At 37.8% G+C, this 27,608-nt stretch overlaps 1 protein-coding gene across 1 annotated transcript in view; it reads right to left on the bottom strand.

Moving 5' to 3' along the window:
* The window catches only part of MAP3K2 (mitogen-activated protein kinase kinase kinase 2), a 96,745-nt gene extending 69,457 nt beyond the window's left edge, over positions 1 to 27,288 (bottom strand). The window contains exon 1 of the mRNA XM_036745569.1: positions 27,142 to 27,288. The gene's annotated coding sequence lies outside the window, so the exon portion shown is untranslated. The remainder of the gene's footprint in view (positions 1 to 27,141) is intronic.
* Between the last annotated feature and the right edge of the window lie 320 nt (positions 27,289 to 27,608).

The following is a 27,608-nucleotide window of genomic DNA, read 5'->3' on the forward strand; positions in this document are numbered from 1 at the left end:
TCTTGGGTTATTTTGATTGTGTTTCCACAATACTCAAATTATTTTTTTCTGTAGCTTTGCAGTTATTTTCTCCTTGATCTGGGAGCTCTGGAATTTGGCAACAATATTCCTAGGAGTTTTTTGGGGGGAATCTTTTTGAGGAGGTGATCTGTGGATTCTTTCAATTTCTATTTTACTCTCTGGCTCTAGAATATCAGGGCAGTTCTCCTTGATCATTTCTTGAAAGATGATATCTAGACTCTTTTTTTGATCATGGCTTTCAGGTAGTCCAATAATTGTTAAATTATCTCTCCTGGATCTATTTTCCAGGTCAGTGGTTTGCCCAATGAGATATTTCACATTGTCTTCCACTTTTTCATTCCTTTGGTTCTGTTTTATATCTTGATTTCTCATAAAGTCACTAGCTTCCACTTGCTCCAATCTCATTTTTAAGGTAGTATTTTCTTCAGTGGTCTTTTGGACCTCCTTTTCCATTTGGCTAATTCTGCCTTTCAAGGCATTCTTCTCCTCATTGGCTTTTTGGAGCTCTTTTGCCATTTGCATTAGTCTATTTTTTAAGGTGTTGTTTTCTTCAGCATTTTACAATTTTCAGTATTTTGGGGGGTCTCCTTTATCAAGTCATTGAGTTGTTTTTCATGGTTTTCTCACATCATTCTCATTTCTCTTCCCAATTTTTCTTCTACTTCTTTAACTTGCTTTTGGAAATCCTTTTTGAGCTCTTCCATGACCTGAGAACTGTTCATGTTTTACTTGGAGGCTTTTGATGTAGGCTCTTTGATTTTGTTGACTTCTTCTTGCTGTATGTTTTGGTCTTCTTTGTCACCAAAGAAAGATTCCAAAGTCTGAGACTGAATCTGAGTCCATTTTTGCTGCCTGGCCATGTTCCCAGCCAACTTACTTGACGCTTGAGTTTTTTGTCAGGGTATGACTGCTCATAGACTAAAGAGTACTTTGTTCCAAGCTTGAGGGGATGTGCTGTTGTTTTCAGAGCTACTACAGCCAGCTCTGCCACACCAGCACTCCTCCTCCCCCAAGAACCACCAACCTGGACCTGACTCAGATCTTAAGCAGGCTCTTCACTCCTGCTCTGATCTTCCACTTAATTCCTCCCACCAGGTGGGCCTGGGGCCAGAAGCAACTGCAGCTGTATTTCTGTAGCTGCACCTCCTCCGCTGCCCCCAGGGAGGTGGCCGAACTGCCAACTCCTTTCACTCTGTCCCCCCGCAGCTTTTCCCACTAACCTTCTCTGTTGTCTTTGGTGTCTGTGGGTTGAGAAGTCTGGTAACTGCCACAGCTCACTGATTCAGGGCCCTAGGGCCTGTTCTGCCTGGCTCCTGGTCTGGTTGGTACTGCCGCCGTCCACGCTGGGCTCCGCTCCCCTCCACTACCAGCTCCATGTGATAGACCTCACCCAGCGTCCACCCAGGCTGTCCTGGGCTGGAGCCCTGCTTCCCTCTGCTATTTTGTGGGTTCTGCAGTTCTAGAATTTGTTCAGAGCCATTTTTTATAGGTTTTTGGAGGGACCTGGCGTGGAGCTCACACAAGTCCCTGCTTTCCAGCCGCCATCTTGGCTCCGCCCCTCAGAACCTATATTTAGAACTAAGTTTCTCACTTAAAATCCAGTTCCACATCAGCAGAAGCCTACTGACCATTTCAAACTGATGTCAGGAAGGCATCTTAAATGCAACGTGTCCAAAACAAAATTCTCTCTTTTCTTTTGAATCCACCCCTCTTTTGAATTTCCCCATTGCCAAGGAAAGCACTAATATTTATAACCTCGGTGTCATCCTGAATTCTTCACATTCCAATCAGTAGTCTAATCTTGCCATTTCTATTTGTATAATATCTCTTCTATCTGTCCCTTTCTCACTACTCATACAGTCATCATCTGAGTTCACATCCTCCTCACTTTGCACATGGAATAATGTCAATAGCTTCCTAATTGTTCTTCCTGTCTTAAGCCTCTCCCCACTCCAATCCATTCTTCACACTTCTGGCAAAGTGATTTTCCTTAAGAGGAGGTCTTAACATGTCACACCTCTTCTCAATAAAGTCCGGGGATCCTAGATCATGGAACTATCTGAAATTGCTTTATCTTTGGCACACAGTTTCTGTTTTGGAGAGGTCTGAGAAGTGGTAAGGGTTGGAGAAAATGTTTAGTCTGCCATCTTGTTGCTCAATTAACCCAGTTCTCCTGATCCTATTTCTTAGATGACTTCTGATGTCCCATCTCACTGAGAGTCTATGATGCCTTAATCATTCTGCAAGATAGGTGTCAAGGACAGAAAGTAGAAGGAATGAGGTTCCGAGGATATTAACTAATGATCTCATTTATGATAGCCACAATCTAAGGTTATATCTTACTTTGCAAAGGTGAGATCACTGATGTAGCTAACTAGGTTATCAGTTCCTCCCTTGTGTTTAGCTATCTCAGAATGCCTTGTTTCCCAGCAGATATACCACTGTCAAGAGTTAAGACAGTTAACTATTTTATTTTTTGATCTTTGTTATAAGGGAAGGCTAGCTGGATAGAGGCTGAGGGACAGATCTATTTGGAAATGAATATAATATAAAAGAGAAAGGTAACATAAAAAGTTTTATTAAGTGTTAAGGTATTAGTACACCTCTTAGATTCAATCATCTATTCCACATTTAGCTCTATGCTTCCCTCTCTCCATGCCTTTACTCACTGTTTTCTACATCTTATTCTTCCTCATTTCCCCTCTTGCCCAGCTGAATTCTAACTTGTCTTTTAATCTCAAATGAAATGTCATCTCCCCTATGAAGCCTTACTTGAAGTTCTTCTTGGACTTCATACAGTACTTTGCACCACTTATTAATGTTATTTGTTCTTAATCATACCTCTACCATCCTAAGTTCCACGGAGGGAGAGACCATGTCGTATAAATTTTGTATTGTCTTTAGTACTTCTCAGGTACACAGAATAATTATTTTACAATATTACTTGAATTGAATTGCAACCTTCATCACTTTACTAAAGAGAATATGTTAAAAAGTTAAAGGATGCTGACATGCTTAAAATAATTTATGTCGAGTTTTATTTAGACCTTTTAAAAATATATATTTTGAACCAAAATTCTCCCATCTTTAGCCATTCTCCAATAGATATGTAATTAAAGGTTACCCTGGGCTCATGGAAACCAAAGTGTACCTAAAAGTGCTCAGACAGATTAAAAGTTAAAGAATTTTCAACACGGTACTAGCACTTTTGCCTTTCTTTGTACCCCCAACACTTAGCAGGAATCTTAATTAATGTTTACTGATTTACTATCTACCAGTCTCTGAGGCTATGAAAGAATCAACCACCAGTGCCAGTTGAGAAGCTAAGTATCACTGAAAGGAAGAACAATCCTTAACAAATGACCAAGAAAAAAACTTTAGGCCAGGGGTGGGGAACCTGCAGCCTTGAGGCCACATGTGGCCCTTTAGGTCCTCAAGCATGGCCCTTTGAATGAATCCACACTTCACAGAACAAACGTTTTTATTATGGGGATCTGAATTAATCTTTGTTATAAGGGAAGGCTAGCTGGGTAGATTTGTTCTATTAAGTTTGGATTCAGTAAAAGGGCCACACTTGAGGACCTAAAGGGCCACATGTGGCCTCAAGGCTGCAGGTTCCCCACCCCTGCTTTAGGCCAATGGTTTCTGAACCCCTAGTGGTTCCATGGTAACAATTCTTTAATGGTGACATAAGCAGCAAATGATTGCCCAATTATGTTACAAATATATTTTTTCTCTCTGATAACACACATATGAATGTTTGAAGCTTTATAGGTTGTTTTTTTTTACTGCAATTCACAACCATCATGATCCTGGGCACAATGCTTTTGGCGTTTGTGAAGTGATTACATTAAACTGAATGCTTCTAAGGCACAATGTGTTCTTGCAGCTTCTAATCTATCAACAAATTGTTTCCAAACCACCACATGAGTTCGACATTTGAGCACAAACTGGTTCCCAACAGACAAATGCATTCACATACCCTCATTTATGTTCTATACACTGCACCAGAGTAGCTCCCTCATTCTCCTGTGTTACCCTGTAATAGCACTTCATCAGCTGTGTAACCATGTGATCAAGATACTACAACCATTTGTGTCTTTACAGTACAAATGTCATGCTACTTAAAAACCATATTGACAGGACATGTGCACTACAAGCCACCTTGAAACCATCACGGACATCACAAATGTTCTGCAGAAATAAACCTTATATTGCCTCTCAATGAATTATTAAAGCTGTTTTCTGATTTAAACTTATCCTCCACTTACGTTACTATTCTCCTCTGGCAAATTTTTATGCATAGAAATGGGAGTAAGGATGTTACACATCTAATGCACATAAATGTGAGGTAGCTTTCTCATAGGAGAGTTATTATACATTTATGTGCATTGAAGGAAGCGTTAGTTGTCTCCTTCACTGACCATCCCTTTATACTGAGTGTATAGGTGATATCAAATGTCTACAAAGATTAACATATTGAACAGATATTTTTTCAAAAATTAAACTCAACACACCATTACAGGGTGCATATACAAACATATTCAACATTCAAGACAAAGTAAAAAGTATGATTAAGAAACCTACATTTTAGAACCACACAATTGAAAATAGTACTGAGTGTGTTGTGACATTACATTATTTCTTATCAGAGAATGAACTATCTTTGGATCAGGTTGCCAAGAAGGACAATGGTGATCATCTGATATTTTTAGAATTGACTTTCAATGAAATAGTCTTGGAGCTTCCAATAAAATAAAACTGGATTTACAACCCATTTGATATGTTTTATATCCCTAACAAAATGACAATAGATGGAAAAGAAAATTTAATTTATTTGTGAAGAGATTTTGGACTACAAATATTAAAAAATTACAGCCTTACACATTGTTTACTAAAAGCAAAACAATGAATTTCCATCTCTCAGCAAGAGCTTGTAAAATTCTCCTTTCATTTCCTACCATGAATTTGTGTTAACATTTTCACTTTGTTGTTTTAAATCAAAATATAGAAATAAACTCAATGCAGAATCAAATTAAGACTTTTAAATTTATTTTACAAATTTGTGACTATAAACATTTTAAATGAGATAAATTAATGGTATTGAGCAAAATAATGCCAATTTTTGCTCAAATAAAAACCAAGATAAAAATTAAGTTTATATATTTTTATTATATTGTGTTGAACATCTTCCAAGTTTACTTATCTTATTAAAAATGTTATAGTCAAAATATGTAAAATCAATCAATTAACATTAAGCACCTACTATGTATGAGTCAGGCACTGTGCTGAGCACTGGGGATACAAAAAGAGGCAAAAGAATGAGCTTACAATCTAATGGGACAGAAAACATGCAAACATATATATATACATACATACATACATATACCCACAAAACACGCTATATATGGGATAAAGAGGAGATAATTAACAGAGGGAAAGCACTAAAATTAAGAGAGGTTGGGGAAGGTTTCCTGTAGATGGTGGGATTAGTTGGGACTTAAAAGAAAGCTGGAGAAGGAAATGTCAAACCACTCCAGTATCTTTGCCAAGAAAACCCCAAATGGTGTCACTAACAGTCAGACATGACTGAAAAATGACTCAACAACAATAACAAAAAAGAAAGCCAGGGAGGTCAGTAGTCAGAGTGGACTGCTCCAGGAATGAGGACAGACAGAGAAAATGCTCAGAGTTGAAAGATGGAGTGTCTTATTAATAAAACAGCCAGGAGGCCAATGTCACTGGATAGAAGAGGGGGTTAAGGTGTAAGAAAACTGGAAAAGTAGGAAAGGGCTAGGTTATGGAGAGCTTTGAATGCCAAACAGCACATTTTATATCTCTATTTGATCCTGGAGGCAATAGGAAGTCACTGGAATTACTGGAGTTTATTGAAGGGGGATTGGGTGTGTGGTGGGGAGTGGGGTGTCAGTGAAAGACTGTGAGTGACAGAGAGAGTAAGAATGTGTGTGTGTGACATGACTGGACCTGCACTTTAGGAAAATCATTTAATAGTGGCTGAATGGAGGATGGACTGGAATGGAATTGAGGCAGGCAGACCAATCAGAGTGAAGAATAAGACCTTTTTGGGGGGGGAAATGGCCAGTGTGGAAATTTGTTTCGATTGACTATACATGTTTCTAACAAGGGTTGTTTTTCATTCTCAACAGATAGGGGCAGTGGGTGGGGCTGAGATGATGAGAAGCCAAATTTTTGCTGATTGAAAAAAAATACAATTTCGTGTTGGCTATAATACATATGTTGTGAATATATTCAGTAGTATTACTACAGGAATTATCAAACACAATCCAAATAACGCACAGTATCTTTTTTCTAACCACTTTTAACTTTGTAAAATAAAATAGGAAATATTTTTAAGTGCACAGTTTCTTTCAAGTAATGGAAAGTATAAGATGTTTAGTTGACTATTTATGATCTATGTCAATAGAAGGTAAAAGCGGTATAGAAAATCCCAAAGAGTGGATAAGCCAAGATGTACCAATACATATAATAATACTTTAGTTAAATGACAACCAAGTGAGACCTTTTTTGAAGATTAAAAGGTTTCTAAAATTCCCAAGCTAGAAAGACCTGAAGTTTATGTAGTCTAAGAAATGTTTAAGGCACCGAGAGAAAAGAGAATGCTTCTGAAGTCATCTAGACTTTCTTTATACATTCATTCAAACCAGCAGGGGTCTTAAGAAAACAATTAAGAAATTAATTAAGAAAACTTCTTAGATAATGGATGGAGGCAGGCTGTAGCGTGGGAAAAGCAAAGGCTTAGAAGTTTAAGAATCTAGATTCGAATCAACTGACCTTCCAGCAACAGGGAGGTGATAGTTTCACTGTATGCTGTCCTGATCAGACTTTATCTAGAGCAGAGGTCAGCAAACTCTAGCCAGGGGTCAAGTCCTTCACCTCAGCCTGTTTTTGTATGGCCTGTGAGCTAAGAATGACTATTATATTTTAAAGTACAATAAAACTTTATTTACAAATATAAAAACCGTTCTCAGCTTGAGGGCCATACAAAAACAGGTGGTTTGCCAACCCTTGAAAGCCCCTTATTCAGTTCTAGGTGACACAATTTAAGGTTATTGATAGGCTAGAATGTCCAAAAGACAGTGACCAGAATGGTGAACAGTACTGAGTCTATGTCATATGATGATGAGCTGAAGAAACTAGGGATATTTTGCCTGGGTAAGAGAATACTTGAGGGACATATGATAACTGTCTTCAGCTAAGTCTTCAGTCATAAGAAGGTTAGTCTTTGGAAGAGGGATTAAGAGTTTTTCTATTTGGCTCCAGAAAACAGAACCAGGAGCAGTCAAGAGAAATTGCAAAGAGACAAATTTAGGTTTAATGTCATGAAAAACTTCATAACAATTAAAGCTGTCCTAAAATGGAACTAGCTGCTTTAAAAGATGGTAGGATTTCTGCTCCTTGGAAGACATTAGGTTCATTGCAATACAACAAGAAAATCACTTATTGGGACTGTCATAGGAAAGGATCCTTCTGTGTATGGAATGATCCAGATTAGTGTTTCTGTGGGGAATTCCTTCTTGACTTTTTCCAAGAAAATTATGTTTTCAGAATCCTGAATCACAAGAAAAATCAGTTGAGAAATCAAGAAAAAGTATTATGATTCTCCTGTAAGAACTAAAACTTTGCAATCAATACAGACATGTTACTGGTTTGAAGGAATACCCTGCCATCAAGCAAAATCAAAAGCAGTGAACAGCGGCCTGAAGAGTTGAAAGCTGAGGTCAGTATTTCCAGGAACCAAGACAGGAACACATAGGAGAGAAGTGGTCACAATCTAATCAGTCAGTCTTGCTTGTAACTGTTGCCACATTATGTGTGTTCATGGCCCTCTCTGCACATAAAATAAATATTAGTAAGTTTATGTACATAGTATACTTTATACAAATCCTGTGAGTGGTATTCAAAGTATTGTAAGCAAAATTAAGTTGGTCATTTCAAAATGTAGTACTATTAATGTAGTGCTATCAACCTTATTAGAAGACCTGAATATTATGTTATTTGACTACTACTTAATGACATTTGAAGACATTTTCCAGTATTTGAATATTCACGATCAGCTACAGTTCGTAAAAACTCCTAAACTTAATACTTTTAATTTATTAAAATAAAATTTTTAAGATGTCCACAATGAGTAAAATAAAAAAAATCTGAAATATTTTGACAAAAAGGAAATTAGCTTATTGCCAAATATGTTTTAAATAATTTTCACAACATATTATTTCATAACAAACTATGCACTTACTAGATTTTTAGTAGAAAACCTTTGAATTTTTAGCATATCAGAAAAAGATTAACTTTTAAATTAGACACAATATTATTTTAAAATGCACAAATAAAATGTTTTGAAAAATACAAAATGATCTATGATTTCAAGAATTCCAATTTATTATTCCAATTTCCCAAAGATTAATATCTGTAAACAATTTAGAAACACGAGGTGGCCACTGAAGTCCCTTTCATACTTCAAATTATGTGATTCTGTGTTACTTCTAACAAGCCACTTAACCTCTCTGGACCTCAGTTCCTCTAATTTCCATTTTATCAAACATTAAAAAGTAAGAAATTAAATTACCCCAAACCAACAAGAAAGCTTAAGCCCTTTAGAGGCAGCTAAATGATACAGTGGGTAGAGTGTTATGCCTGGAGTCAGAGAGACCTGAGTTCAAATCCAGCATCAGACATTTATTAGCTGTGTGACCCTGGTCAAGTCACTTCAATTCTGTCTACCTCAGTTTTCTCAACTGTAAAATGGGGATAATAATAGCACTTACCTCCTAGAGTTCCTCTCAGGATAAAGAGAGATAATATTCATTAAGTGCTTAGCACAGCATCTGCTATACAGTTGGTGCTTAATAAATGCTCATTTCCTTCCTTTACCACGGGCTGGTCTGCAAAGTTACTCAAATGTACAGACCAAAAAATAGTATCACCCAACTAAATGCAAACAAAATAAATCACTCTGAAAAGTTATTTGCGAAATCCTTATGAAGTACAACCTTAATATGTTTGTTGGGTCCCACTATTTTTTTTTCCTTAAAATACGACTGCCTGGAATAAAAAAGGATAAGCAATGACAGAACGCCACATTTTTCCTTAGATCCTAGGCATAAGATCTATATGGGATCTAAATCATACAATTTTTGGACCCTCTGTAAACATTAACATAACTGTTGATGCTCAATGTGAGATTCTTTCTAATGAGTAAAAAGTAGATAAAGTAAATTGTAATGATTTTGATGTTCTTGCTATAAATGAAAACAAGACAAAGCAAAGTTGCAGCTAGATAAAAAGATGGCTCTCAGGTTCTCTCTTTAGAGGTGAATAAAAGAGTTGGTTTTATAATGTTCCCAAAGGCAACAAGAAATATTTCAAGGACACTTGTAAATCTCATACCATATTACTCATCATAAGCACAAGTAAAAAGACCACCTTGAAGATATTTGCAACTTATCCACCAATATCAGTTTCGAAGAATAAGGAAGTGAAATTTTATGATGAAACTAGAACAACAAATTGGTGAAAATGCAAAGATGTTAAGATATCTTTCTATTTTTTCTTAAAAATTTTTAATTTATAATACTTTGTTTTTTAATCACCTTCATTTCCAAATAAAACCTTTGCCCTCCCCAAACCAAAGAATCATACTTTGTAACAAAGAATTTAAAGAAAAAACCCCACCACTCATTAAAACTAACCACCTGTAAAAGTTGTATATTGTAGTAAAGATTTCTACAACAAATTATGCTCTACACCAGTGACAACAGAGCTACCATATTTGGACTCTAATATAACAATCTCCCTGTGCTTCACTGAATTAACAGAAGTAACAATAAAGAAAACAGATGAAGAAGGTGGATGCTGGAAGTGAAACAATTTTGAAATTAGTAAGGGATCAATTCTTACAATATCTCAAAAAGTGGGGGATACCAAACATTTGGGAAAAGAGTAACAGGCTCTATTATTACCCCCCGCAAAGGAAACTAAGAAAATACTAATAATTACTGATTCATACGCCAGTAATAACTGATTCATACTTTTAGCATCTATATAAAATTTGCATGGAAATAATCTAAACACATATCAAAGGTACAAAAGATGAAAAACAGCAAGCTTTTGCAAATGATATTCTATAACCAACCACATCTGTTTGTCACAAATTGACAAATGAAAAGACTGAAAAATCCGTCTTTTTGCTTATTGTATATTGACTATAAGAAAGTATTTGATTCAACACAGCAAAATACATCCTTAAAGACTCTCCTAAAAAGTATCTTCCATTCCTAAGTTAAAGATGTAATACCAGAGATAACTTTGATGATCCTCTGCTTATCACTGTCAAGCAAGAGCAATAAAGGAAATGTCTGCTGCCTAAGGTATTTGTAGACATTGCTGGGGATGTCCAAAACAGGGTGCACGTTGAAGAGGGGTATCCTACTGAAGGAGAAGTATTCCACATGCACTTGTTTAATGCATAAATTATGCTAACTGTATCAAGCCTCAGAACATTTCAGAGATTCTTAAATGAGATTTATAATCACTGCAAAAAGTTCAAATTAACCAAACATACTGGAAAAACTAAGTCGATAAATATTGCCTATTATCCAGAGTATGATATGAAGTCGGAGGGACAACCTATAAAACTGGTCCATCTTTCTAGAGAAAAATATATTTGTATGTATAAACATATAATAATAAAGTTATATATAAATATATTTGTATATTTTTATTATATGTATATATACATATAAAATGTGTACACATACATATAGACATATATGTATACACACAAACACACAGCTTCTAAAATAAAGTCCCATATTTTAAGTAGTCTAATGCTACTACTATATGGCAGTTAATCATGGACTATTATAGTCTTCCAAGAATTAAAACTACATGTTACCCAAATGACAATGGAGACCTGTGGGTATGAGCAACTTGCAACTCATTACCAACATAGAATTGTGCAAAAGAGACGGTATAATGGATATCATTAGAGATACATAGTCAGAAAAGGAGATGGGCAAATCATATGATTAATCGAATGATCATTAACTTATAGCTAGGGCAAGGTAAGGACACCCAAACTTCTCTATTGGTATCCATGTAATGTCAAAACAATTAAGTTCAATTTTGGACATGTTAAGTTTGAAATGCTTATGAGATATCCAGCTCGAAATGCCAACATATTCATCCATCACCCTACTTCAAGTCCTGTTCATCTCGAATTTGGACTATTAAACAGCCTTTTAATTGGTGTCAAGTAAACTGAATAAGCATTTATTAAGTGTGTACTATGTGCCAGACACTGTTAAGCATTGGGGATACAAAGGAAGACAAGAACAGTCCCTGACCTCAAGGAGCTCACAAGCTAAAGGGGGAGACAACAAGCAAACAACTATGTACAAGCAATATATTTAATACACACACACACACGCGTGCGCACGCATGCACGATAAATAGGAAAAAAATCTCTGAGGGAAAGGCACTAGCATTAATTTCTGTCTCCATTAAAAGAAGAAATATATTAAGGATAAATATCCTAGAATGACAATTAGCTTTAAATTACACAAACCAAAACTGAAACCCAAAGTTTAAAAGGCACAAAATCATTAAATGCCATTGATACGCTCTTTCCCATCATACACTTTTTGCACCTTCATGTCCCACTGACATTTAGTTCCATCCTGCCATTTACATCAGTATTCTGAAGCTTGTTTACTTTCTATACAATCCAACAGTACTTAAACCTAGAGACACCCAGTAAGTCCAATGCCCCTGCTTCAATCTTTCCCCACCCCAATACATATTCCACACAGCTACTAAAGTAACCTGCCTCAATGCAGGTCTGACCATGCCATTCCACCTTCTCAATAAACTAAAATGGCTCTGTATTACCTCTAGGATCAAATACAAAGTCCATTTAAAGGGTATAAAGAATAACCTGACCCCTTCCTACCTTCCCAGACTTCTTATATATTATTTCCCTCATGCACACTACGGTCCAGCCATACTGGCCTTCTTGCTATGTCTCACAGAAGACACATATGTCTCAATGCCCTCATACTGTCTTCTTGGAATTCTAGGTTTCCTTCACCATTCAGCTCAAACACCAACTTCTACATGAAGTCATTGCTGATACTAAGTGCTGGTGCCCTCTCTCCTGGACACTTATATATGTGCATGCTGTGTCCCCTGTGGGAATGCAAGCTCCTCAAGGGAAGAGACTTTCATTTTTGTCTTTGTATCCCCATGACTTAGCATGGTACCTGGAACCTAGGAATCACTTAAATCAGTTTGTTGGTTGGTTGATTTTGTGTTAACTAATTTCTTTCTAGCCTTCTTATTTTGAAAGCTAGTCTCCTTATTTGAAGGGGGAAAAAAAGAAACAAGCTAAGAAGTTCTATTTACTTTCTTGTCATCATTCTATCTACCGCCCCCCCCCCCATTTCATTTAACAAGCATTTATGTTAGCACCTACTCAGTGCAGGACAGTGCCGGATGTTTATGATACAAAGACAAAAATGGAACGCTCCCTTGAAGGAGTTTACAATCCTACTCTAATTGCTCTAATAAACTGACATCTTTGTTTTCCAACATGTTAAGTTCATTCCCTTCTATCCTCCAAATTAGTACCTTAGAGCAGGGCTGTCCAAACTTAGGTTTTTATTGAAACAATAGACAATATATTTTGATTTGCCATTTTAATGAGAGCTCTGGAGTAGCTCGGCTTCATTTACTAAAGCATTTGTGTAAATTTCTGTGCTTGTAGGCGGGCGCATAAATCCATAAATCACACTGCAGGCCACATTTTGGACAGCCCTGCCTTAGAGCACTACACACATGGTATACTACCAAGATATACTGCCTTCTAGTTGGTTATCTTGCTCTCCCAGATGCCAAAATGACCTTCTTCAAATATAATTTCCATAGCATCACTTGCTCAAAAATTACAATGGCTTCCAATATCTTGCCATATTATAATAAATCCTAATTTCAGGATTCAGTACCATCTACCCAAACTTTTCCAACTTTCTCATTCATTATTCCTAACAGTCAAATCTGCTTTCCTTACACTTTCTAGTTCCTACTCCCTGCAAATGCTGCTTATACCAGTTCCTGCTACTTGAAATAATGATCTCTCTTCTTCTCCCCAATGTTTGTCCATTATCCCCATCAAGTTAGATCATAAACAACAGTCACTTTATAAATCATATAGTTCACTTAAGCATTCTGTTGATGAGGAAACTAAGCCCCAAACAGGTTAGGTCCCTTGTTCAGGGTCACACAGCTAATATACAGAGTTTCCTGATTCCTAGTCCTGTTTTCTCTCTATCACAAAAACTCCTCCAAGATATGTTCATACTTACAATTAACCTTACTCCCACTCTAAACACTACTTTATTAAGCATCCCTTCAGTACTTTTATGTTTTCATTTAATTACATTCCCCTTATTGAGACGTCATTTTATCCTGGCAAAACAGTCACTTCTTTTGCATTCTGTCATGGAACCAAATTATAAACTATTGAGCTTCTTTTTTTGGTTTCTTCCAACAGCATTTTGTAACAGTGTTCTCAATACAGCAGGCATTCAATAAATTACTAGCTAATTTAAAAGTCAAATTGGATTTAACATATACGGCTTTATCCACAAGACTATTACATTTCATCAATACAAACTAAACAATAACATGTTAATATCCACAAAAGCAGCTGTGTTCCAGTAATCCCCAAAATAAAATATCTCTCTATAGGAATCTCTATAAGACAAAATAGTGAGTTACTCAAATTGAAGGATACGACAGATTTAGAAACTGGGAGAAAGACAGGCATATGAATATCATAATGAGCCAGTTTATACCATTCTTCTCTGAATTTCTAATTGCATTAGAGGACTAAAGTAATAGGACCCTACAAATAATCAAAATTTGACAACTGTGAAGAACTCATTCTGATTTTAAAACTTAAGCAACCTTAAAAATGTATTTTCTCCTCAGACAGTTCCTTAATTGTACTTTTCACTATAAAACTTGTTACTGTCATAGTAATAATTCATGATGTCAACAAAATACAATCTAAATACTCCCACAAAATTACATTTAACTTTTATGACAGTTCTAGAACTTTATTTCCAAAGCCATTTATATTTCACTCAAAATCATTATTTTTAGAGCAAAAGGAGTATTTTTCTATTCCTGGATATTCTCCGATCTCTGGGTTTTCATAACACTTCAGTTTTCTTTGTTGGATTGTCTACTTGTGTTGCCCTCTTACCATCGGTGTCATCAAAGGCTTTTTTTCATATAGCTGCTTCTTTTCTCTCTCTACACTTTTTCTTGTAACAATTTCACCATCTCTCATGGTTTCCATTTAAGTTTCTATGAAGATCGTTCTCAGACATATACATAGAGCCCTACTTCCTCTTCTAAGTTCCAATCCCACAACTTAAACTGCTTGATTATCTCCACTTAGATGTCTCCAAGGCAAATCAAACTCAACATGTCTTCCCTTCTACTGAACTGCCTACTTTCTCTCCAGCCATCACCATCCTAGTCACCCAGGTTCACATTCTCAGTGCTTTCTTGAACTCCCTCTCCCTTACCCCACACATCCATTCAGTTGCCAAATGCTGTCATTTCTTTCTTACAACATTGCTAACATCTGACTTTCTCTATGCTCACGTGGCCATGACCCTAGTTTAGGTCCTAATCACCTCTAGCTTAGGCTAGTACAATGGCCTCCTAATTAGTTTGAGTGCCTTGAGACTATTCCAATCCTCTCACACTGATGTTAAAGTAATTTTCCTAAAAATGAAGGAATGATCACATCACTCTTCTATTTATGAAAATCCAGGGAAAAGAGAATGTGCGGAAATATAAACTTATTTTGTATCCCCAATGCCTAGCACATAAATGCCTATTGACTGATGGATTCCAAACTTCCTATTTCTGTTAAATGTACAGCCATCCTTTCAATCCACCCAGGCTTCCAAACCTCAGATATTCTTAACTCTTCTCTCTCCCTCACACCCCCAATAATCCATTTTACCTCCGTGACATTTCTCATATATCTTAGTCTATCCAGCTGCATGTCAATAAATATTTATTAAACACGTACTACTGGCCAAATGCTAGATATACAAAGAAAGGAAAAAACAGTCCCTGAGGGAGTCACAATCTAATGGAGGGAGACAACACACAAAACAACTATATACAAACAAGCTATATATAGGATAAATAGGAAATAATTAATACAGGGAAGGCACTAGAATTAAGAGGGATTGGGAAAAGCTTCCTGTAGAAAGTGGGATTTTAGTTGGAACCTGAAGGAAGCCAAGGAAGCTAGTAAGTGGAGATAAGAATAAAGGTCATTCCAGGTATGGAAGACAGGCAGAGAAAACACCTATGCCAAGAGACAGAGTGTGTTATTAGTGGAACAGCAAGGAGGCCAATATCTCTAGATCAAAGAATATGTGAATGATAGTGGCCAGTATTCTTTATCATACATCACCAGGATTATGCCAAAAGCTTCCTAAATAAACAATCTGCTTCCAGTATCTCCCCTCATGTCCACCAAACAATTACCAAAAGCAACTTTCTAAAGCACAAGTCTTGCCACATCACTAGGCTGGTAAAGAACTTTCAGTGCATTCCTATTATCCCTAAGATAAAAGACAAACTCCTCAGTTTGGCATTTAAATCTTTTCACAATCTGGCTCCTGTCTACTTTTCCAAGTTTATAGTATATAACCTCTATTAAAATATTTTCTTTTTCAGTCAAACTGGTCTACCTGTTACTCTCTGAATTCAGCATTCCATGCCTTTCCTGATTCCCCTAGTTGTGAGTCTCCCTTTTCTTCAAATCATCAGTTACATAGTTTTAGAAGATGACTCAGCTTCTCCACAACTACTCCAGCAAAAATCTAAAAATCACATCAAGTCAAAAAACGATAAAGAAATCCCATAAGCAGCTACAATAAAATTGCACAAAAAGCCAGAAGCCCATTAGCAATAGGAAAGGAAGTTCCCATAAAAACCAGTTCCTGCACAGGCCAACAAGTGAGCAGCTTCCCCAGCATGAGCCTGCAGGGCTCTATGTAGAGAGGCAGCAACTGCCTCTTGGACATCTTGAACTAAATATCCAATAGGTATCTCAAACTCAACATATTCTAAATGTTCATGTTTCCATCAAACTCTTCTTTTACAAGTTTTTCTGTTCCTGTCATGGGTGCCAATATCCTACCAGTTACCAAGGTTTGCAACATGAGTGTCATCCTTAACAACTCATTGCATTCATACCACATATCCAATATTCGGTCAGATATTCTTGTTTTTACTTTCATGACACTGCTTGTATGCATTCCCTTCCTTTTGCTCACACAGCCACCAACCCAGTTCAGACCCTCATCATTTCTCACCTAGACTATTGCAATATTTATCTGACTGATCTATCTCCCCAAGTATCTCCCCATTCTAAACCAACCTCCATTCAGCTGCCTAAGTAATTCAGGCCACGTCAGCCACTGGCTGAGCGAGCTCAGTAGCTCCCCTAGTAACTTCAAGATCAAATATAAATTACTCTGTTTGGTATTTTAAGTTCTTCATAATCTGGCCCCTTCCTACCTTTCCAAATCTTCTTGAACTGGGCCTTTTTTTTTTACTCTCCTCCAAAGATTTTATTATCCACCTACATTGTCTTACTTGTAGTCCCTTGAACATGACACCCCATCTCTGACTCAATGCTTTTGTGCTTACTGTCTCCTCCTCCCCCCTTTAATAAACAGAATGCTCTGTCTCCTTATTTCTCTAGTCTCCCTAGCTTCCTTCATGACTCAACTAATCTCACTTTATGCAGTAGGCCTCTCCAGATCTAAGATCAACTTCCATATACTTTGTATAGATCTTGCATGTACCTGGTTACATGTTATCTTCCCACTAAAATGCAAGCTCCTTGAGGACAGGGACTAAGACTTCACACGAGTAGTAAGCAGTTACTAAATACCTATAGACTGGTAAACTGATTGATTGATAATCTACCATTTATCTACTGCTTTAAAGTTTGCAAAGTTCTTTATTTATCTTATCTAGTTTGATCCTCACAGCATTCCTATGAGGTAGATACTATTATTATTTCTAGTTCATAGATAGGGAAACTGGGACTAAAAGAGGGTAAGTAACTTGCCCAGTCAGAGTCACGCAGCTAGTGAGTGTCTGAGGCAAAATTTGAACTCAGTTCTTCCTGACTCCAAATGTGACTCTCTATCCAGATGCCACATAGCTGCCTTTATTACTGATCTAATGAGATACTGAGAGTTTTTCTCTGCTATTAACATATTAGAAATATTGTATGGGGGCAGCTAGGTGGCGCAGTGAGTAGAGCACCGGCCCTGGAGTCAGGAAGATCTGAGTTCAAATCCAGCCTCAGACACGTGGCACACCTTGGGCAAGTCACTTAACCCCAAATGCCTTGCAAAAAACAAACAAACAAACAAACAAAAAAAGAAATATTGTATGGAAGTAAGAATACCACTAGTTGGGCGATGGAAGTTGAGATGGGTTAACTGTAATGGTTTTCATCATGGTTATAATGTTTTTTTTAAGTTAGCAAATACTTGATATATACACTGGCACTGAAGGTTTGGATTGGCATATGGGAAACAAAAGAAATACAAGACATTAATAGAATAAGGTAGTAATAATCCCACTCTATTTAGTACTTGTCAGACTATATATAGAGAATTGTGTTAAATTCTAGATGCCACATTTACGAGGGACGTTGATAAGTTACAGTTTATTCGGAGGTGAGAAAATAAGATTTAAGCAAATTTGAAATCATGTTATATGAAAAACTATTGAAGGAGCATGGGAAAAGAGAGACTCAGAGGATAGGTTAGTTTTGTTCTAACGTTTGAAGAACTATAACGTGGAAAATGGACTGAACTTACACAGGAGAACTAGGTCCAATGTGCAGAAGTTTAATACTGGTTTTGTTTTAATATATACAATTTTATAACAAATAAGGCTGCTCCATAATAGAAAGGGCTAACCCTATGAAGTACTGAGTTGCCTGTCACAGGAAGCATTTAAGCAAAGGCTGAAAAACCATTTGTTAGAGATGTTGTACAGAGAGAATTCCTACATGGTGGTAGGAGTTTAGAGTCTATGAACCTTTCCAACACTTAAAAAAAAAGGTGAGAGGGGTACACATCATTGTCACTTTCCAGTTATTCTCCCCTGCCCCAGAGAACCCTTCTTTTTTTTTTTAACAGTTAACAGTTAAGCAAAACAAATCAACCCTTTAGATATATCTGAAAATCTTCTCATTTTGCATCTATAGACCACTACCTGAAAACCTCCATACATACTAAGTGTCTAAAGTTGTGGTTGATTGCTTCATTCATTAACATTTCAAAGCCTCAATGTTTTCTTCCTTTAAACTATTGTATAAATCGTTCTCCTGGCTTACTTGCATCAATTCGTATAAATCTTTCTTATTTTCTCAGAATTGTCATTTCTTGTTATATAATAAGTATCCATTACATTCATATACCACCACTATTTCAGCCACTTCCCCATTGATGGGCCCCTACTTTCAGTTCTTTGTTACTACAAAAAGTATTCTAACATATAAAAATTCTGTATTTATGAGTAAAATCCTTTTATTCTTTCTTTTGGCTTCATTGGAGTATATGCCTAGCAATGGTATTTCTGGGTGAAAAGTGTCTGTACAGTTGAATGACTTTTTAAGATAACTTCAAATTGTTTTCCAGAAAAATTAAATCAATTCATAGCCCCACACATTGTGCCTTAGTATGTTCCTTTCAACTTCAAGATTCCATGAAGAACACCATTGTAATGAAGTGTTAGATTTTGTTATAGATTATAAATGATATAATATTGTAGTGCATCCTTTTTCCTTACTTCCAATATGGTATGGCTGTTGTCCTTCATTCTCGAAGAGGACCAAAATGACATCACTATGCTTGAGTCAAAATTCAATGTGTCCAACTGTGGCTGATCAGGCCAACAGGAGTTCAGAATGCTCTACACCACAGGTCAGGCACAAATAGTCCATGTGAACATTTGGGGAGGATACTCCAAACTTGCACATCCTGTGTTTTCTTTGAGCTGTTTCAATTCTGCTTTGCTCATAGGGCACAGCACCTTCTCTAATGTGGGCATGCCATGCTGAGCGGTCCTGGGCCAATGTCTCCCACGCCACACAATCAATTCCAAAATTCTTGAGAGAGACCTTGAAAGTGTCCTTGTATTGCCTCTTCTGACCAGCATGTGAATGCTTGCCCTGTGTGAGTTCTCCACAGAATAGTCTTTCTGGCAAGCAGGCATTTTGCATTCAAACAACATGGCCAGTCCATCAAAGTTGTGCTCTCTGAAGCTGAGTCTGGTATCTTATCCTGCTAGGTGATCTTCAGAATCTTCCTAAGACAATTCAAATGGAAGAAATTCAGTTTCCTGGCTTGGCTGTCCAGGCATACAACAAGGAGGTCAGCACCACAGCTCTGTAGACATTCAGTTTGGTAAGCAGTCTAATACCTCTTCCCTCCTATACTTTCCTTCGGAGTCTCCCAAATACTGAGCTAGCTCTGGCAATGCATGCGTCAACCTCATTATCAATGTGTACATTCCTGCAAAGTACACTGCCAAGGTAAGTGAACTTATCCACAGCACTCAGAACTTCTCCATTTGCTGTTAATGGTGGTTCCACGTATGGATGGTGTGGTGGTGGCTGATGGAGCACCTGTGTTTTCTTGGTGTTAATTGTTAGGCCAAAATTAGCACAAGCAGCAGAGAATTGATCCATACTTCATTGCATCTCAGCTTCAGAGGTTGCATTGAGTGCAAACAGAAAATCATGCAACACTCCCTCCACTTACCTTGAAGCCTTTTCAAGTTGCAGAATTTATTTATTTATTCTTCATTTTTCATTTTTCTACAAGTAACATAATATAAGGAGAATATAGAAGAGGGCCCAGGACAGAGCCCTGGAGGACATCCATAATGAGGAGACTGACACGGATGAAGAACAAAGGAGACTGAGAAGGAGCAGTTGGACAGGCAGGAGGAGAACCAAAAGAAAACAGTATCACGAAAACCTAGAGAAGAGAGAGTATGCAGGAGAAAAAAGTGATCGACAGGGTCAAAGGCTGTCAAAAATGATGAGGACCTAGAAAAGGACACTGATTTGGCAATTAAAGAGATCATTGGTAACTTTGCATTTTGCTAGAGAAGTGGGGATGTGATGGGACTGATTTTGGCAATAAGATATCCAAGACAGGAGTGAAGGAAGAGATAATGGGTGAAAATGTCTGAATCATATAAGATGAGGAGGACAGGAGAAGGAAGAGCTCTTAGCCAGCAGCTTTTCTTTTCTTTTCTTTTTTTTTGGAAGGGGGAAGGCAGGGCAATTGGGGTTAAGTGATTTACCCAAGGTCACACAACTAGTGTGTCAAGTATCTGAGGCTGGATTTGAACTCAGATCCTCCTGACTCCAGGGTCTGTGCTCTACTCACTGCACCACCTAGCTGCCCCCAGCCTTTATTTTCTAGTGAGGTATGAGACAAGGTCCTCAGATGAGAGGGTAGGAGAGGCCAGACCAGAGGATTTGGAACAGTCGCTGTAAAGAGTGGGCTACTGAAGTGATTAAGGAGGAATAAAATGTTTGCCTTGCTGCAGTGAGGGCCCAGATGAGATCAAATGACACAAATTTATAGTGTGCTCAATGGTTTTGTGATTTCTTCCAGCTTTCTTCAACATCACATAAATAAAAGGGTAGGGGGTAGATGTTGTGAGTAATTATTTTTTTTAAAAGATTCTAAAGTAATCCTAAAACACACTCAATGTAGAAACATAAGTCAAATTTAATAAAAATAGTCAAAAGTATTTCAATCTAATGATGAGTTTTTCAGTCACAAACATAATACAAGAAAATAACGCACCCCACAGCATTTGTATTACAAAATCATTAATCAAGTAGACCATTACAAGTTAATTTCTCTTTATGCATTATGTGTAACAGCTGTTTAAAATAACTGGCATACTGAATCATACTTTCCCACTGATTTATTTGAAAGAATCTGAAAGTTATTTCCACAAAAATTTTGGGCTCCAATACATAATAAAAGCTACACAAAGGATTATAGATTTAGAGCTAGAAGGTCCCTTAGAGGTCATTATAGAATGACTGAAGATTCCTAACATCCATATGCAGGAGTATTTATCAAGAGACTATATACATTTAGTTCTCACACATCTACTGTATAAGACATTAAAAGAAAAATAAACCCATCTAAAAGTACACATACGTAAAATACTAGTCATTTCTATTTAATTAGAAAAACTCACTGACTCCATGGGATTTTAATATTCAACAACAAACAGTACTTTAAAGCCTTCAGTATGGTTCTAGGCCCCGTGGGGGGTAATCTAGTAAAAACTAATATTTGTATAGAGCCATTTGCAAAGCATTCTATGTGTATTATCTCACATGGGCCTTACAAGAACCTGAGAAAGTTTGGTACTATTGGCATAGTCATCCCCCTTCTACAGGATTCCCATTCTATACATGGAAATATAGAGAGATAAGACACTTAAACAGATTAATAAAAAAAATATGAACTATGTGAGAGCTCCCTTCCTGCTGCTTACATACATGCCCAGATATCCCCTAGCATTAAAAAAAAAAAATCCCCGTCACCTGATCATGCCATACCTTTAAAGCTTACATCTTTTTTTTTCTTGCAGTCAAAGCTCCTAGGGAAAAAAGCTATCTACATTTATTGCCAATTAATAATAAATAATAGCTATCATTTAATGCTTTAAAAAACATTATTTCATTTGATCCTCACAACAATCCTAGAAGGTAATTGCCATTATTATCCCCATTTTGCAGATGAAGAAACTGAGGCAAACAGAGGTTAAATGACTTGCCCAAGGTTACACAGCTAGATTAAGGCACTATTTAAACTGAGCTCTTCCTGACTTCAGGCCCAGCCCTCTATTGTGCCACCAGCTGCTTCATATCCCATTCTTTTCAACTACCTGAAAACTGGCTTCTGATTTCACCGCTCTCTTCAAACTGCTTTCTCCAAGGTTACTAATGATATCTTAACTGCTAAATAAAATGTCCTTTTCTCAGTCCTAATTCATCATGACCTTATTGTAGCTTTTGACACTACTGACCATCTTTCTTCTTGTACACTAATTTCTAACCTTTCATTTTACCTCGTTTTCCTACTACTTTGTCTGACTAACCCATCTCTGAGTCCATTTGCTAGAACATTATCAACTATGTTCCTCTTGCTCCCTTACCATGGGTATCACTTAAGACTCTTGCATAGGGTCCTCCTCCTTTTCTATACTCTCTCTTGATGATCCTATCATCTCTGATGGATTCAATTTGTCTCTATGAAATAACTATAAGATCTACAAATCCATCCCTAGTCTCTCCTGAGCTCCAGTCCTCTATCATCAATCAAATGAGTGCTTAACATATCCACCTAGCTCTCAAACTCAAGTCCAAAACAGAACTCATTATCTTTCCTCTAAAACCAAACCTTTTCAGAACTTCTCTATTTCTGTTGAGGACACCATCATCCTTCCAGTTGCCCAATTTCCCAATCTCAGAGTTATCCTCAACCTTTCCTCCCCCATATCCAATCGGTTGCCCTGTTGCATGATTCTATTTCCACATCTCTCATGTCCATCCAGTTTTTTCTACTCAGATGGCCATCACCGTGATTCAGATCCTTATCAACTCTAGTCAATTGCCTCCATCCTTTACCCTCTCCAATCCATCCTCTTCATAGCTGCCAAACTGGTATTCTTAAAGTATAAGTATGACCATGTCATTCCTGTGTTGAAGATATTTCAGTGTCTCTAGGCTAAAATACAAAGTTTTTATTTGGCATTTAAAACCCTTCATTATCTGCCTCCAACCTTTCTTTCCAGAATGATTTCACATTACTCCTGTTTATAAGCTCTCCAGGGGTGGGGAAACCTACAGCTCTGAGGCCACATGTGGCCCTCTAGGTCCTCAAGCGCAGCCCTTTGACAGAATCCAAACTTCACAAAAGGATTTGCAAAGGGCTGCACTTGAGGACCTAGAGGGCCACATGTGGCCTCAAGGCTGCAGGTTCCCCACCCCTATGTGACTGTATTCTGGAAAACTAGCCTACTTACTATTTCCCAAGACAATCTTTCACCTCCCATCTCTGTCTTTGCATGAACTGTCTTCCCATGCTTAGAATGCTTTATCTCTTCAACACCCCTTTTAAAACACCTCACTTCTTTCAAAGGAAAGCTCAAGTGTCCCCTCCTACACAAGGCCTTTCCTGACCCTCCCATGTATTAGTGTCCACCAAAATTACTTTATATATTTGGTATTTACTTATCTATGGACCTGTTTCTCCCAAATAAATATAAGTTTCTTGAGGGAAGGGACTATTTTGCTTTTCAAAGAAGGTGCTTAACAAATTGTTAAAATGAACTGAACTGGGGGTGAGATGGAGTTGTGTCAAGCAGGGCTTCTTGGAGAAGGTTGTACAATATTAAAAGTTAAATAGGATTTCAAGAGAAAGAAAGAAAAGGGCAGTTTTGTTGTTCTTTTTGGGGCAAAGGAAGCATTCTTGGCAATATTGCTTATGTCATTACCCCAGATATTTATTTAGCTGAGTACACTAACTGGAAAAGTCTTAGAAAATTTTTTTTTTCAGATGTCTAGTTTTTTAATTTGCATCTCAGTAGAGACAATTTACTTATTTATCAGTGTTTTTATTGTTTCTAATAGTGTAGTTAATGAGGTTCTAATACTTCTTACCCAGGAAGATAATGCAGTATTGATTAATAAAATAGGAAATATTTCAGCAGTTTTCTAAGATCACTGAAGGCAACCGCTATAAATACCCTGTTATAATCATTAGCTCGTTTTAAGCCTAAGGGCAATACAACGATTCCTAAAGTCCACCTGGTTCCCTTCTTTTTCAGCTCTAGGGAGTTTATTTTATTTTTGAAGACAATTAGAGTTGTGACTTAGCAGGGTCACACAGCTACTAAGTGTCTGAGGTTGGATTCAAACTCAGACCATCCTGACTTAGGGAATTTACTTTAGATGAAAAGTTCTAACAGTTCAGTAACAATTCCTCCAAGCATCCAATTATGAAAATTACTAATATAATACCTAGCAAACCTCTCTGTCTAATCTCACATTTATGTCTGTCTCTGGTCATTCTTTGTCTTTATAGTAGAGGCAAAATTCAGTTTTCCGGAAACATTTGTGTGACAAAACAACAAATTATATTATAGTATCTGTGGACAAGGATCTAGACAGAAGGTTGGTGAAAAAAGCTTGTCTTTTCTTTGGACTTCCCTCAGACTGGTTCCTCCTCTCTGGGATAACCATAGAGCCAAAAACTCTTCTAGGTATCTCACTTCTCTGACACAGCTCAGTCCTCCCTTTGCTCCATTCTTGCTCTAACCTCCCAAACCCAGATCTCAGTATCTTTTTTCCCCTTATTCTGAGATAGCCCCTCCCTTTCATACAAACTGTTTAGGGCATACTCCACTCTCTCACACAGTACCTTTGAACAATTAAAGTTGGTGTACTGGTCACTCAGTTCTGATTATATAATTCAACCAAAAAGTATTCTCATCTAATCAAGGCACCAGAGCCAAATGGGGTGGTTTCAACATTATCCTTACACTTGCTTCAAGGAACACATACAACCATATTGCTAATCATGATACTGGTAAACTAATTTTGTAGTTATAACTTAAAAGAAAATAAGATTTGTTTTACTGAAAACTATTAAGATCTGAGTATTTACTAGACACTATGTGGGACACAAAAAAGTGTAAGACCTTTTCCCTGCTCTTTTGAGTTGGGGAGGTAAGTTACATATACAAACATTAAATAACTTAAGAGTAAAGTAACAATAGATGTTAAAAAGCAATACCTGATTAATTGCTATGAGTAACAGAGGCAATATACGTCCCAAATGAGTTCAGAGGACACCCAAGATCAAATGATACATTTTGTAGTAAATATTTAACATCTTCTTAGACAATAAAAGAAAGGGCTATTTGGCTTCTTTTTAAAATGCCACTCACACACAACTATGTTGCTTTATGTTAGAGATGCATTCTTTAAAAAACTGCATATTTCTCCCCTTAATCAGACATTTTAAATGCATTAAGAGAATTTGCTTTATCATTAATCTTTTTTGTAAAGTAAATAATGTCACTTGTGGATTCACTGAACTTTGTGTAAATTTAGATTTATATATAGGCTTACATAAAGCAAGGCATGCCTGTCTCTAACGTATGATAGCTATCTCCCCTTGAAAAATAAGGCAAATATGACAAGATAATATGATGAGTAAATACAAACACCTCTTTAAGATGATTTCTTAAATGTTTATAAGGTTTCCCTAAGTTAGATAACAAATAAGTTAGATCTATTAGTAGATGCTTATTTCAGGACAAACCTCTATGTGGATCATAACTATGTAATCATTCCACCAAAGTCTATATGATTCAGCCAAATGAATTCACACTTTTACAAAAAATAAATCTGTGAATCATTTCAAAATCTCTTTAATTCTATAATCTTTTTCTTCAATTTGTCAGATATCATACTAAAGCTCTTACCATAGTTGTAGGCACTTACTAATGTTAAAGACTATTACAGATATGAAAAACTAATTTCACAAATTCTATAACTTTGTATTTTTCTTAAGCAAGTGGAAAGAAATATGTGTACACCAAATTTGTTCTAAGAGTTTTTAAAAAGTCATTTATTTTGTTAAGTATCTCTGGTCTCTTACTTTAATAACTTTCTGGAAAAAGTAATGAAATGGATCCTTTAAGTTAGCATACACAGTATATACATTCATCCCTCACTGCAAAGGAATGAAAATTCAATTACACAAAACTGACAGGAGATTAACTTTATATGATTTCCTAAACTAAGTGTTCAAATAATTCAGAAACATTGCAGGAAACAAGAAGACATAAGACTTGAAAATTAGTTAAGAGTGTGGCCACTGCCACATATCTAACGACAAATTTATTAAGTAGGAAATCTCAAGTAAAACACCTAACTTTCTAAGTCTCTAGCATTCATTAAAAACCAACTGCAGAATGAATACAGTAGCATTTTACATCTCTTCATACTATAAAAGAGTAAACAGGCATTTCTCCCCACCCCAACCCTAACAACAAAAAGGCAACTGGAAAAAAACACCTTTAAAAATTATTAAAATCAAAAGTAAAAAAAAAAAATTCTTGGCTAAGCTGAGAAACTCATGGAAAAAGCTGGAGTCCAGGAGAATACAGTAATTGTTTGTACTTAGTACCCAGCCCAAAGAGGGAACTGTTTATTTAGCTCACACCTTCAACACACGCATCCCTAGCAAAATATGAATACAGCTGCGAAATGCCTGTAAATACTTCCTTAAGAATACAATGGAAATAAACTTTAAATTGAAGGTTACTAAAGAAACGTGATACTTTTTTAGACAGGCACTATGCGGGCTGCGAAATGCTTCTAACTCTCCCAGACACTGTTCCTAACCAGTCTTCTAAAACTGTTGCAGATTCTTCATTTCCACAATTCCCCCCACCCCATCAATCCACTTTTCCAAAAAGTGGGCCTCGATACAAAACTAATAAGCTCAAGAGGTCCACTCTGCGTTCTTAAAGGCTGTCTTCCTAAAAGGACCGAATCAGTGCAAAATCAGAACCTAGTTAGTGATCCGCAGACCTGTAAGTGCCACCAGCAGGCGCTTTCCTCATCCCAGCCAGTGACAGCCCCGAGATGGTTGACACGGCCCTCGTCTACACGCACCACCCCGACACCCGACAGGTCTTCACAATGCCGAGGCCTTTCTGGAGCTCCATCCCTGCTCTCCAGTGACCCCAACACCCCGTACCTCCATCTTCCTCCAGGCAGCGGCCCAGCTGCCACATGTATGCGCCCCCCCCCCCCTTCAAGCCCAGCCCTTTACCCTTGCACTGGAATCACCACTACCCGTGCACACACACACACACGCGCGCACACACACGTACCTGGCTCCAAGGACTGCAGGAGGCGGGGGGCCGTCACCGGCCACACCGGGACGTCCGTGCCTGGTTAGGTCGATTCCGGGACGGCCTTTCCCGGTGCTCCACGGACCCAAGGGGGGAGCCTCCGCGATCCTCCGAGGGGGCTGGGCTGGGGGGCGCCCCCACCTTCGGCCCACCCCCACCCCCCCTCCCCCTTCACGGCCTGTCACCGCTCCCCCCCGGGGGCTGGGGGGGAGGGAAGGGAGCGCGGACCCGAGCGCGGGTGACAGCGGAGGAACTCCCGAGAGAGGAGGGGACGAGGCGAGGCGGCCGGTCCGGGGTCGGAGAAGCGAGTCAGTCACGCAGCTGGCGGCCGGCGAGGCCCAGGCCCGTCTCTCACATGGAGCCCCCGGCGGCGGCGAGGAAAGCGCAGCCCGCGTCCCCCTCCCGCGGGGGCCGGCTACGGCCGGCGGGCCTGCCTGGCCGCTGCG

This window comes from Trichosurus vulpecula, chromosome 2 (assembly GCF_011100635.1).
Source record: "Trichosurus vulpecula isolate mTriVul1 chromosome 2, mTriVul1.pri, whole genome shotgun sequence".
NCBI lineage: Eukaryota > Metazoa > Chordata > Mammalia > Diprotodontia > Phalangeridae > Trichosurus > Trichosurus vulpecula.